The sequence below is a fragment of the Grammomys surdaster genome, unplaced genomic scaffold (genome assembly GCF_004785775.1).
Source record: "Grammomys surdaster isolate TR1022 unplaced genomic scaffold, NIH_TR_1.0 259, whole genome shotgun sequence".
Taxonomy (NCBI): Eukaryota; Metazoa; Chordata; class Mammalia; order Rodentia; family Muridae; genus Grammomys; species Grammomys surdaster.
In genome coordinates this window covers 2,557,853-2,570,434 of record NW_021604700.1, presented here as the reverse complement: position 1 = coordinate 2,570,434, position 12,582 = coordinate 2,557,853, and the positions used below count along the sequence as shown (strand labels likewise).

The 12,582-nt window shown below is 47.2% G+C and overlaps 1 protein-coding gene across 2 annotated transcripts in view; it reads left to right on the top strand.

The window, feature by feature from the left end:
* Positions 1-4,408: 4,408 nt before the first annotated feature.
* CUNH1orf21 (chromosome unknown C1orf21 homolog) overlaps positions 4,409-12,582 on the top strand; it is a 202,717-nt gene continuing 194,543 nt past the window's right edge. Inside the window, exon 1 of one of the 2 annotated variants that reach the window (XM_028775755.1) lies at positions 4,409-4,469. The gene's annotated coding sequence lies outside the window, so the exon portion shown is untranslated. The remainder of the gene's footprint in view (positions 4,470-12,582) is intronic. The other variant, XM_028775754.1, reaches the window with a different exon arrangement.

Here is a 12,582-nt window from a genome sequence, read left to right as displayed (position 1 = left end):
CTCTCTCTCTCTCTCTCTCTCTCTCTCTCTCTCTCTCTCTCTCTCTCATCTGCTGCCCACTGGCCCAGGAGCTTCCTACTGATTTTTCTGTTATAGGAGGGCAGGGATGACACCTGGCTTTTTATGTTGGTCCTGGCTGGGATTGAACTGAGTTTGCCTTGTGCAGCAAGTGCTTTTACTTCCATCAATCATCTCCTTGGCCCCATCTTTGAGGATTAAAATGTAGCTTTTCTGGGCAAAAGGGCCATCGTTCTGGAAGTCATATTCAAAGTGTTGGATGGTATGGGGTCCGGATATTCTGGGGATGTGGAAGAGCCACGTAGTGACGCTTATATAAGAAAATGCTTTGGTAAGTCTGCACAAAATTATTTATATTTATTTATTTTATAATTATTTATATTTGTTATATTTATCTTACTAGTCATATGCCAAGTAGGGAAGTTATTTTACAATGAAATGTCTAGTAGATTGGGCTGACCAAGCAGTTGGTTTTTTTTTTTTTTTTTTGCTGTTCATTTCTTGAGACAGGGTCTATGCAGTCCTGGCTGGCCATTTTGAGATCATAATGATCTCTTCTTCTCAAGTCCTGGGAAGGCTATTGCTGAGCAGTTTCTCTAGCCCCAGGCCAGGAAGTTTTCTAGTTATTACTTCTGTTAGATAACGCTATGTAGGATGGTTTACCACCATGGCTCGTACAAGCAGAGTTTTTAAAAACAGACTTTTGTTTATTTATTTATTCATTTATTTATTGTGTATGTGGTGTGTGTGTGTGTGTGTGTGTGCATTTCACTGGCACATATGTATTTGTATCATCTATGTGTATACCTGTTATCAGAAGAGGGTGATGGATCCCCTGGAACTGGATTTACAGGCGTACAGATGGTTGTGAGTTGCTACCATGTGTGTGTCAGGACAGAACCTGGGCTGTTTGCAAGACCAGCGAGAGCACTTCACAGTGCTGAGCAGTCTCCCCTACCCCAGGCCAGGCAGTTTTGCAGTTATCACTACTGCTTGGGGTGGTGGCATATTTGGTTCCAGCCCCTGGTGGCAATCCTTTCTGCTTCTTCCATCCATATGACATTCTACTGATCACTGCAGTGGCCAGGCAGGACAAGGTGGTGGAGCTCTCTCTTCTCATCTCTCCCAAATTCGTGGGCAAAGGCACATGAGGTAGGTGTCTAGAGAGCCATGTAAAATGAGGAATTGGTGTGTACTATGAAGTAATGTTTATAATACAGGTTAATTTCTATAAGAACTCTACTATCAATGCATAAGCTTACCAACAATTTCATGAGACCTGCCTATGATTTCCAGGTATATCCACCCTTGCCAAGGAGGATTTTTTTTTTTTTTTTTTTTTTGGTTTTTCGAGACAGGGTTTCTCTGTGTAGCCCTGGCTGTCCTGGAACTCACTCTGTACACCAGGCTGGCCTCGAACTCAGAAATCTGCCTGCCTCTGCCTCCCAAGTTCTGGGATTAAAGGCGTGTGCCACCACTGCCCGGCTGCCAAGGAGTTTTTGATGCTTTTTTTTTTTTAAATAAAATTAATCTTAAAAATGGTTCAAAGTTGTGAACGTTTCATGCCCCATGAAACTAGATTGATTGCCTGTGCTCAGTATGAACATTGTCAATGAGATCCAAATGAATAGTTTCTCTGAGGAATGAATAACACTAACAGTGTATTGTAACTGAGACCTGGTAAACTATCTGTTCCCCTAATGAGGTGTTTAATACATGTGTGCTGACTGAAGAACGGTAAAATAAATGAAAGGACAACAGTCATGCGTGAAGCACTTAACAAGTACTTCTCTCTGGACGGTGGACTTATGAAGATTTTTATCTTCTTCATACTTAGCTGAGTTTTTCACATTTAAAAAAAAATTCACAGCCTGGTGTGGTGGTACATTCCCAGAGATTCCAGCACTTGGGAAGAAGAGGGTGGGAGATAGGGATTCAGGGTTAATGGAGGCTACATACAATACTGTCACTCAAAACAACAAAATCATAAGTAATGTGTAATACCTTGACTAATTTTCAAACCAGCTTTAAAAGTTCACAGAATAGGTGGGCTTTCGGCAGGACATGTATGAAGTACCTGCTCTGTGGCTTGTCACCTTTGAGGTGAAGAACAGACTATATGGTCCTCAGTGCTGCTTTTGTGAAAATGTTGATATGGACACACACATTCACTTGCACATTGGTTATATTTTTCTTTCATTTTATCACCAGTGAAACTTTGGGAACATGCCCTAAACACCCCCAGAGAATGGTTGACTACATTTCAATCAACTCAGCAGCAATACCCACCCTCTTCAAGAAAAAAATGTAAAAAAGGAAAAAAAAGCATGCTAAATTTGAGGTTAACATATATTGAAAGTGACCACTCTTGAGTATTTACTTCTTATGCCAGACACGAAGTGCCACCTGTTTATCTTCTTCTTGCTTTCATAGCAAGCTTATGAGGAAGAGACTTATCAACTCCACTTTGTAGAATGAAAAACTGACTAAAACTTCCACAAGCACCTTCCCCTCCTAACCACCCCCTTTCGAGGGGTTAGGCAACAAATACAGGTTACAGAAAGAAAAATAAACTAAAATATAGGTATGTTAAAAAAAGAAAAAGGCAATCCAAGTTGAATTTCACGGACATTGTAATATTAGCCTTTGACGTTGAAAAAGAGATGGAAAAAGAATTGAATTTAAAGAAGAAGAGGCCGACTTTCCAGACACTTAATGGGTGGGTTTTTAGCTTATGTAATTAAGCCAAATTATGAATTTGCTTTTCAATTAAGTGTCATATCACTGTCACAGCTTCGTCTTTTTCTGTCTTCCAACTTCAACCTGGCTAAATGCGGTTAGTGATTCGGCTGTGTGTGTAATCGGTGAGGTCTGGGGAGGATCTTTTTACCACCATTGTTTCCATGGGTGTCCTCGCTCTGGGGGCCTGGCATTCCTCACGAGTCTAAGGCAATGAAGGAGCAGTGAAGCGCGCAGAAGCTGCACAAAAGACATGCAAAGGCTATCAGTGTAGAAAGATCAATTCAGTGTGCACACGAAAGGCCCAGGATCCCTGGGATGAGGAAAAAAGTATCCCTTCCCAAAGGGAAGGAGACTGGTTGTCCTGTGGTAGTCCTCAAAGAACTAGCCCTCTGGCCAGGGACGATCTTTCTAGGTCCTTTATCAATCTCTCAGCTGGAGCAGCCTCGCCCCTTCTGTCTTAGGAGGCCCGGGAGGGTGGGGAAAGCAGAGCAGGGCGTCTGCATCTTTCCCCAGCAGCTTTTTACTAAGTCGCAGAAGCTTCTTTCTTCATTCATCTTGCAGGCACCACAGCTCCGAGGCAAGGTGGAGACGCTCAGAGGCGGGTCTCCTGGCCTTGGCTGCAGCTGGCTCTGCCCGGCCTGGGAGGGGTAGGGCGAGGCTGTGCAACCTTCTCTCGTTGGCTCTGAACATCCTCAGCCTCTCTGCGCGGCCCAGGTCTGTCGATCTGTTGGACAGACGTCTCCCGGCTCCTGCCTCAATCCTGATGAAGCCTCCTCGGTCGGCACCCACACCACCAACCAAGTGACAGCCCAGGGAAGGCCAGACGAGACACAACCTTCCTATCTGGGTCTGCCCTGCAGCCTCCACGGGTGTGCGCGAAATCACACACACACATACACACGCCCCACAAACACACACCCTGCTCTGGCTGCACCACACCCGCCACACAGACCCACAGTCTGCCCTTCCTGCAGGACACACACACACACACACACACACACGCTCGCACACAGAGCTCGGCCTCCCTGCAGCACGCGTGTGCATGCACACACTAAGCTCGCTCCTCTTCTCCCTACAGCGCACACATGCACGCATGCACGCATGCACGCACACACAGGCCGACAGACACACACAAGCTAGCCCACCCTCCTCCCTCCCCGCAGCCCTGGCTGCCCAGCCCCTCTTCCCCGAGCGCCGCGCCCGCCGGCCTCCGCAGGCCCCGCCCCGGGGGAGGAGAGCGGGCCGCGCGCGGGAGCCGGGCAGGGGAGGGGACGGGCGGCGGGGGAGTGTCTGGCTGCCCCCGCCCCTCGAGTGAGCGCCTGGGCGCGGAGGTCCCCTCCCTCCTCGCTCGGAGTCTGCCAGCTCCCGCTCGCTCCCTGCCCACTCCCGGGGGGCCGTTCCGTGGCGCGGCCGCCGCGGCCACCGCTTCTTTCACACTTTAGTTGCGAGCCGCGCGCCGCGCTCAGTGACTGGAGAGAGCTGGCCGCGCGCCGCCTTCCCGCACGCACGCACGCGGGCCCGGCTCCGGGGTTTTCTGCTTTTACTCTAGGCGGCGGGGAGGAGGGGGAGCCCCGGCCACACTGTAGGGAGGAGGAGGAGGAGGAGGAGGAGGAGGACGTAGAGGAGGGAGGAAGAGAAGAAGCGAGGAGGCGAGGGGCGGGGGGTGGGGGGCTTGCCCTCTTCAGCCCCCTCCCCCGCGAGCGCCCAAGGTAAGCGGGAGCCACCTCCGGCGCGTTGGGCATCCCGGGTGGGCGAGGAGGGAGGCCTGCGGGGTGTCTGCCGAAGGGATGGGAGCCGCGATCCCCGTGCTGCCGGCGCTCTGCTCGGGCTGGGCTGCCGCTGCGGGGCTGCTGGGGCTGCTCGCTGCAAGGGACCGGAGCCAGGCTGGGGGAGTTGGAGGGGGGCGTCTGCTTGCAGGGTGGAGGGGTTGGGATGCGGTTAGGGCTGCTGACGACTTTCGTCACATCGAGGCCTGGGTGGCTGGTGTGAGACACCCCTCCCTTCCCACCCGCACCCCGCGCCGCCCTCAGCCTTCCTGCTCTTCTCTAGCTTTGCCTGTAGCCACTGTTACTTTGCAAGCAGGAGCTGGGAAGGAAAAAAAAAAAGACACCCAAATTTAGAATCTTTGGCTAAGTCTCCAAGTCCCTCTCTCGTTCCCACTGATAGATGCGTTTACGTGGGGGATATGATCCCCGGAATTTCTGAAGTTTTGACCTTTTCGGGGTGGCTTGTTTTCTGTACATCTGCTTGGCTTCCTGGGTGTATTTATTATTCGTGCCCTTGCGCGGCAGCCGGAGGGTGCTTGGTTGTATTACATGAGCAGATTTCTTTCCCCTCTGCAGGCAGTTCGAGAAGTGCCGCGGCGGCTGGGCTGCCTTTGCTCAGCTGCTTAATGTCCTTCCCTATCATCCACCCTGCCCCCTCCCTCCAGAGAGAGAGATATTTTTTATACTCCTATATAATGTGTGTGTGGGAGAAGTCCCTAGGCCGAAGAGCTTTCATCGCCCATTCATTCTTCTTGTGAAGGCCCTGAATGGCTCAGGCATGTTGATAAAATTGGGGGGGGGGTGCCTTTCTTTGCCTGTAGAGTTGCTTGGCCAAAGATAAAAATATACACACCCAAACACGCAATAATCTCGAGAGAGCAAGCACAGTTTGAGAGGGAAGTGATTTGTTTCCAGTAGGAAGTTGACAACCTATGAGATACCTTCGTTGCCTGTGAGTTAGGAAAAGTGTTTTAAAATCGAGCTTATGCTCGGTGGCTGGAAGACAGCCATAAGTGCAGTTGCTGAGCAGCTCTGAAAGTGATACACCCTGACCAACCAGAACCTCAGTGAAGACGAGCTACTCTGACTCAGACATTGGGAGGGGGCCGCTTGGCCACAGATTCCCTGCACTTTTTTTCCCCCTTTTAGACGTGTGAGGAGCTGAGAAGCTCATTACACAAATGGTTATAAGGAACACCTTCCAATGATGCTGTTCACTTTCTACCTAATGAGAATAACCTTTGAGTTTGGTGGATTTGGGTTGTACCAGGAGGAAGCAAACATGGGTGGAGTGGGCCTAGACTACTTCAGCTGCTATGGGGGGGTGGGAGGGAGGAAAATTAGGTGGTATTTAAGAAGGGTCTGTTAAGTCCAAGGTGCAGAATATGGAGGTTTCTACCCCCTAGTTTTTTGTACTTCTGGAGCTGAGTTATATGATTAACTGAATACATGCTGTGTTGGCCTTTTGGAAATCCAGTTGATGGGATTTGGAAATTAATCTGGACTCCATCATCTGCTTTCGCTTCCCTACTTAACAAGGTAGGAAGGATCCCTGTGATAGACCAGCCTGGCGTACTTAAAGGCATTAGACACTCTGTTGGCACTAGTACTTCCGAGCTCAGAAGTGCAGCGTTGAAATGTAATCCCTTCTAGTGTGTGGTACTGTGCAAGCTAGGTTTTAAGCACAGGGTTGCTAGGAAAGAAACACAGGTGCTCTGGACCCCTTAGACGGGAGGATGTCTCCAGAGGCCTCAAGTACCTCTGGCCTTTAGCTCACACCTCATTTGGAATACAAACTGTCTTCACACCCCATCAAATCTGGAACGTGTACCCCACTTGCCCTCCCTCCGCAGACCGTGTGGCTGGTGGTGGGGATCCACATCCTTCAACAGGAAGAAGTTCATTCTAGGAGGATCCCAGCTTCTTCTTAGCTTCTTCCTTTTTAAGGTTAAGTTTTCACTCCAAGTTGAAAAAAGCTGATAATTTTGTTTTCTTGTTACCTCTTCCCCAGTCTACCTTCCTTAATCATTTTGTATAGATTTCTGGGTGCTGATAGGGTGTTGTACAGACTTTTTTGATAAGATCCTGTCTCAAAGGAGGTGGACAAAGTTTCTGAAGATAACACCTGAGGCTAGTGTGCTTGTGTTCTCATTCTCTTTCTCTCTCTCTCCTCTCTCTCTCCTCTCTCTCGACTTGAATGTTTTGAAGAGTCACAGCTATGAATGAAGAATAACCCCCTTTCATTGGTACTGTCTGTGACTGATTGACACATGGTACCGAGGATGAAGATGGTTCACACCTTGTACTATGTCCAGGCTGCAGGCGTTTTAGTATTGTGTTGGGTTTGGCACTGAGCAAGCTCTGCCCAACGTCGTATCTGAAAAACGGCTCGGTCTAGGCTCTTGTGTGGCCACTTCTACTGCCTATTCCTTATCAGAGAAGTTATCAAAAGCTAAGTGTCTCTGTCCTTCCCTTAAATCGAAAGAATGCAGGAGATACTTATACAGAGGAACCTAAGTGTGTCAATAGCCATGTAAAAACCTTTAGTGACAGGCACATTTAAATAAAAAGGTAATGGGCTTTCCTATCCTTCAAGGTTTTCTTCAAGCACTACTTTGAAGATAGCTCAAAGGAGAGACTATGACGGTAATTCTGGCTGGACACTGGAAGAAGATTGTCAGTTTACAGAAAATGCTCAGCTCACGTTGTCTTAGAATACAATGCCTTGTTTTCCTTGGGGTTGTTAGAATTGAATATAAAGGGGGCGTGGCATCGCTTTGTGTGTCAGGAATGTAACTTTCCTCCTGCTGTGTGGCTGCTGTCTCAGGCTGTGGGTAATGGCTTAAACTGTTTAATTCCAGATCTCCTCTTGGCTAAACTCTTGAAACCGAAACTCACCAGAGTTTTGGGTTTGAGGCTGTGCATGGGAATGGCCTGGGGCCTCTCAGCAAGCCTTCTGCGTAGAGCCCTGCCCACTGTCAGGCAGAGCTGCCTGTGTAAGGCAAGCAACCCCAACATCTAGTAAATAAGGACTCACTGATAATGGAGAGGTTAGACTTAGTTTCATGAGAAAGCACCGCACTTCAAAAATACTATTTTGGAAATGATTATAGGATGGCTCCACCCCACAGTGCATGGAGGTTATGACAAATGATACAGGTATGAAGACCCCACACCGTATTCATGGTGTGTGTTCCAGGTATCTCTGACCCTCCTCTGCTTTTAATTTAGAGTGTATTTGTGTGTATTCGAGCACATGTACATATGTGGGCAGAGGGCGGCTTGCAGGAGTCGGTTTTCTTCCTTCACCTTGTAGGTCCTAGGGGAGTCAAACTCAGGTTGTCCGGCTTGGTGGCTGGCACCCTTATCTGATGAGCCATGTCACTGACCCAAGTAGAAACAATTTTATGTTACTAATATGTTTCTAGTAAATACATTCATTTTTAAGCTATCTCATGGTGCTTTGAGCTTCGTTCCATAGTGTGAGGGGAGTAAGTCATATTTAGATAGGTTCTTGATAAATCCTGAAAAGCAGATTGCAACAGTGCAAATACTACTTCAAAACTATGCGTGCACATACATGCACACACACACACACACACACACACAGTGATAGGCCTTTTGTGCAGGAGGAACTGCAATAGTAAAACTGCATTTTAACAAACAGTCACAGTTTTGACTTTTAGGGCTCATAATTCAAGAGCCTATCTGAAGTGGTGTGTAAATTATACATATATATTTTTTCAATGTAGGCAATCATTTAGCCTGACTGTCTTAGTTCTGAAGTTTAATTTTACAAGTTACAGTTGCAATAAGAAACAACATGACATGCTGCGGTTATGCAATTATGACAGGAGTGCTTGGGGGTAAACCAGGATAGGATAAACATGGAGCACAGGAGTGTCTGCAGTTGCCAGGAACTAATACAATCCCTGACTTTCCTATAAACGTGGAGCTGGAAAACTATTTCCTCTGTTGTAAGTTGCTCTGTTTCTTACATTTGGGAAAGTGTGCAGCTTTCCCTGTCTGAATTCAAGCTACTGACCGAGCTACTGGAAGGCAGGGCTGTCTTGCTTCTCTCAGAAACCCCCATGGCAGCTGGCACGGCGTACTATTTTGCACTTGGAAGTCACTCAAATAGTGATCAAACTGAAGGAATTAACTTAATTAGTTAAGGTCTGTAATGTGTTTAAGACCTTGGAGAAATACATTAGATGCAGACATAGTTTTTAATAAATCTGTGTGCAGGTTTATTAAGAGCTGTGCCTTATGCCTCACGGTGGGGTTTTTGAAACATATTTGACAGAGAAGCTAATACAGAATGCTCCATTAGATTATCAGTAATACAGTAAAACAGGACGCTCCGTTAAATTATCTCAACTCTTGAGTTAGGGTCATCTAATTTGGGATAGCCATGATTTCCCTAGCTGATGAACCCTTCTCTCCTGCCACCTCATCATTTGTCTGAGGGGTTCAGCCAATACCAACACCACTTACCATCTCTTAGGGTGTTCTTCATGTCTATAGTCTTGGACATTCAACTATAGTGGTAGCAATCAGGGGTTTCCATTGGTGGCGTCTCTCCTGGTGGCGAGGTCCTAGGAGAGAGAGCTCTAGCATTCTTAACTCCCGGTTTATTAGGTTCCCAGCTGCTTCTTCCAAAAGAACCTGGAAAAAAGCAACGTGGAGCCCTGCCCAGTTCAGTGAGCTCACTCCTGCTCCCAGCATCCTGTGGCTCTCTCAGAAATCTGTTCTCTTGGGCTGGCCTTACCTCCAGTTTCTCTGCCAAATATCCCTTTCAGTTCCTTATCCTTCCTGGAGCTTTTCCACGCTTTTCTGCCCACAGATGTTCACCCACAGGCCCTCTGGCTTCTCTTCCCACCACTGTGGGACACTAGGTTTCTTGGAGAATGGGTTGCCCCCTATTATCTTAACCTCGTCTGTCTCGGGAGCCACTTTCTCTGTGTTCCTCCCACCTGCCTTCCAACTGCGGACTTCCTGCTTCCAACCAGGCTCCTCCCCTCTGGCCTCGGGCGCCTGTGCCCGAGTCCTCTTCCCTCCCCCCCGCACACCTCCTTACTCCTCCCACCTTTTTTTCCCTATCGAGCTTTAGATCTTCCAGCACACACCTGCCTCTGCCTGTTTCGCTGCCTCCTGCCGCCATCTCAACAGATGTCTTTACGGCATTCGTGAATTGACAGTCAAACACTCCGTACGTCACAGGATAGATGGAATTAGAGCACTCGAAGTTTAGGGAACTTTTGAACTTGTTTTTCACTTATTGATTCCACGGCGCTGTTGTTGATTTTGAAAACCTCCTAGGCCATTGGAGCATCGCACGCCTTTGCTTCACTTGGAGGTTTCATCCTCTGCTGGATAGTAGCAAAAGGAACTGTCCTGATGATGACTGCTATTTTTAAAAAACTTAATCAACAAATCTTGGGAAGCATTTCACAGCTTTCCATAACAGCCCCAGTCAAAGGCTGTATTACACACCAGATTCCCCTTGCTAATCACAAGTAGAATGATTTCATTTCATATTCTTTATCTTGTCTTCTCCTTTAGTTACATAAATGTTGCTATAACCTGAGCCAATCCCCTCCCCGATATATTTTTGTGATTTTACAGTTCTCTATGAGCGTTTGAAAAGCCCCTGGGACACGTTTATGGCAAGCAGAGGGCTCTGTAGCTACCTTGCCGATGTCACCTCTAAATCTGTAGTCGATGTTGGCCTTGCCAGTGAGTGGAAACACTTTGATAGAGGATTACAGACTAGAACCTGGCAAATGTAATATAGCTCAATGGTAGGGTACTTTTCTAGCAGGTCCAAGGTCATAGGTTTGATTCTCAGCTCCAGAAAAAAAAAAAAAAAAACAAGAAAGCAAAAACAGTGTAAGCTATTGACCTGTTAGTTCGAGGACTGGCCTTTTTTAGAAAATTGGACTTGAGAAGCAGCTTAGACACTGATGGTGCAGCAGGGAGACTGGGTTTAAGTAAGCGTTTTCTCTCTGAGCGCTGTTTTATTTGATAGTGGCAGATATTGCAGTGGTTTGAGTTCATCATGGAACCTATACATTCCACTTCCCTTGGTGACTTACGGCCTTTCTTACCTGAGAAGTACATTGTTTTCCCTGCAGAGTGGGGGCATTTTTTTTATACCCGTTCTCAGTAAGTGGTAAGTGAAGTGGGTCTCATAACAACCTGAGATGCTGTGCACATCACAGCCGCTCCTGACAGCTTCTCCCTGAACTCCGGTGTTGTGAAGGAGGACGACTGCATTTATTGTCTCCAGTGCAGTAAAGGCCTTGGAGTCACATGACTTCTCATAAGATGATCTGGAGGACCCAGGTAAAGTGAGGCAGACATGGTTCCTGTGTGCCAAGAGGTGACGTCAGTTCTGTCTGCAAGCTCTGTGGAAAGCAATTTTCCTATGATAGCCATGTAGTAGCATCTCCTAGGGTTAGATGGTGGTGAGGGACAAAGCAGCATCTACCTCATTCTGCGTCTTACACGGAAGCTGTGCTGGAGGAATTCACAATCTAGGAATCTCTGTGAGCTACAGAACATCTGCTAAAAATTCAGTGTTCTGTTTTCTATGTTATGGACCTAGGACTCTCTAAGACAGCTTCCCCAAGACATATCTACTTACTCTGTTGTGGCCTCCTCAGGCTGTCTGTCTGTGGAATGGCCTCCCTCTTGCCATCCCTTTCTCAAGTCTGAGTTCAGATCCTCCATACTCCAAAGAACTCCTTCTGCTGTGAAATTAGTTAGTTCATTACCTTCCATGTGCTCCTCAAGTACCTCTGTTATTACTACTTTTGGTTTTAGTTTAGATAATTTTCTATTCAATATAGAGAATGGAACCTACGATGTTACACTGGTCAAGCCTACCTACCACTGAGCTATATCCCCTGCCCATCATTTATATACTTTCTTAGACCCAGCTAAATAAATGCTCTTCTGTCCTGCCCACTGAGCCAGAAAATTGATTGTGTTGTGTAAGTAGCTATTGGTTGATTGACAGCTAATAATTGATTTGAGGCTTGGGTTTTTTTCTTTGAATTTTTTTTTTTTTTTTAATGAAAATGGTGCTCCCACTTAAATGAGGAAGTCTAGTCTGCACTGGGAAAGATAGTGTTGTTATTGGCCAAGGTTAAGGCCCTAATCTTTATTATTTGCTCCAATAATTTATTGAGCAAACATTTGCCTTTGTTGGTGGCTCTCTGTGTCATCTCTGTGCCTGGTACTGAGGAGATGCTGGAGATACAGAGAGCAGAAGGCCTGGCCCTGGCTTTGTGCTGTCCCCAGGCAAGCCAGGCAATTGTCTTGTAAACACATGGTCTGTGCTGAATACACAAAGGTGCTTTGGGAGCTGAGATAAGAAAGCGCTTGAGTTGGGGGGGGACAGGTCTACAGGACACCCATTTTCCCTGTGAACAGTCCTGGTTTACTCTTCCTGCCTAATGCTGCTAGCACAGGACCTTATGATCCCCCAGGAAGTCTCATGTTGGACAGTTAAATCTGGTTTGATAGGTTTTTATTTTTCTCATTCTGTGCATTCCTGGACACTTAGACTGGCATTTTGGGACAAACATGTCTGGAAGGTGGGAGATGAAGCAGGCCGCTGCAGTCAGAAGAATCCCTGTGCTGAGGAGCCGCGTGGCGACTGCTCTTCGTGGCAGCTCTTGCCAGGTGATGGAGAACCGGAAGCTGAGGCTCATGAACTGTGGAGTTTGCTGTAGGGTTTGGGCTTTTACTCAGCATCTGAGCAGTGGGAGTCACTGAGAGTGGGAAGATGCGTATTTTTCGCATGGTCTTTTCTTGAATATAGAGAAGAGACTAAGGGGGGGTCAGAGCAGAGCCAGTGGACTGTTCTCTTAGTGCCAGCCCAGTCAGGGACACTGACAGCCTAGTTATTTCCTATGTGGGCCGATAGGTCAGGGATTTAAAACAAGCAAAACAAAACAAACCAAAACTGTGGGAAAAAGGAAGGATGACTGCTAGTATTTTCTGAACGGATCACGCTCACTGAGATGAAAGTTACCGAGTCAGTTTA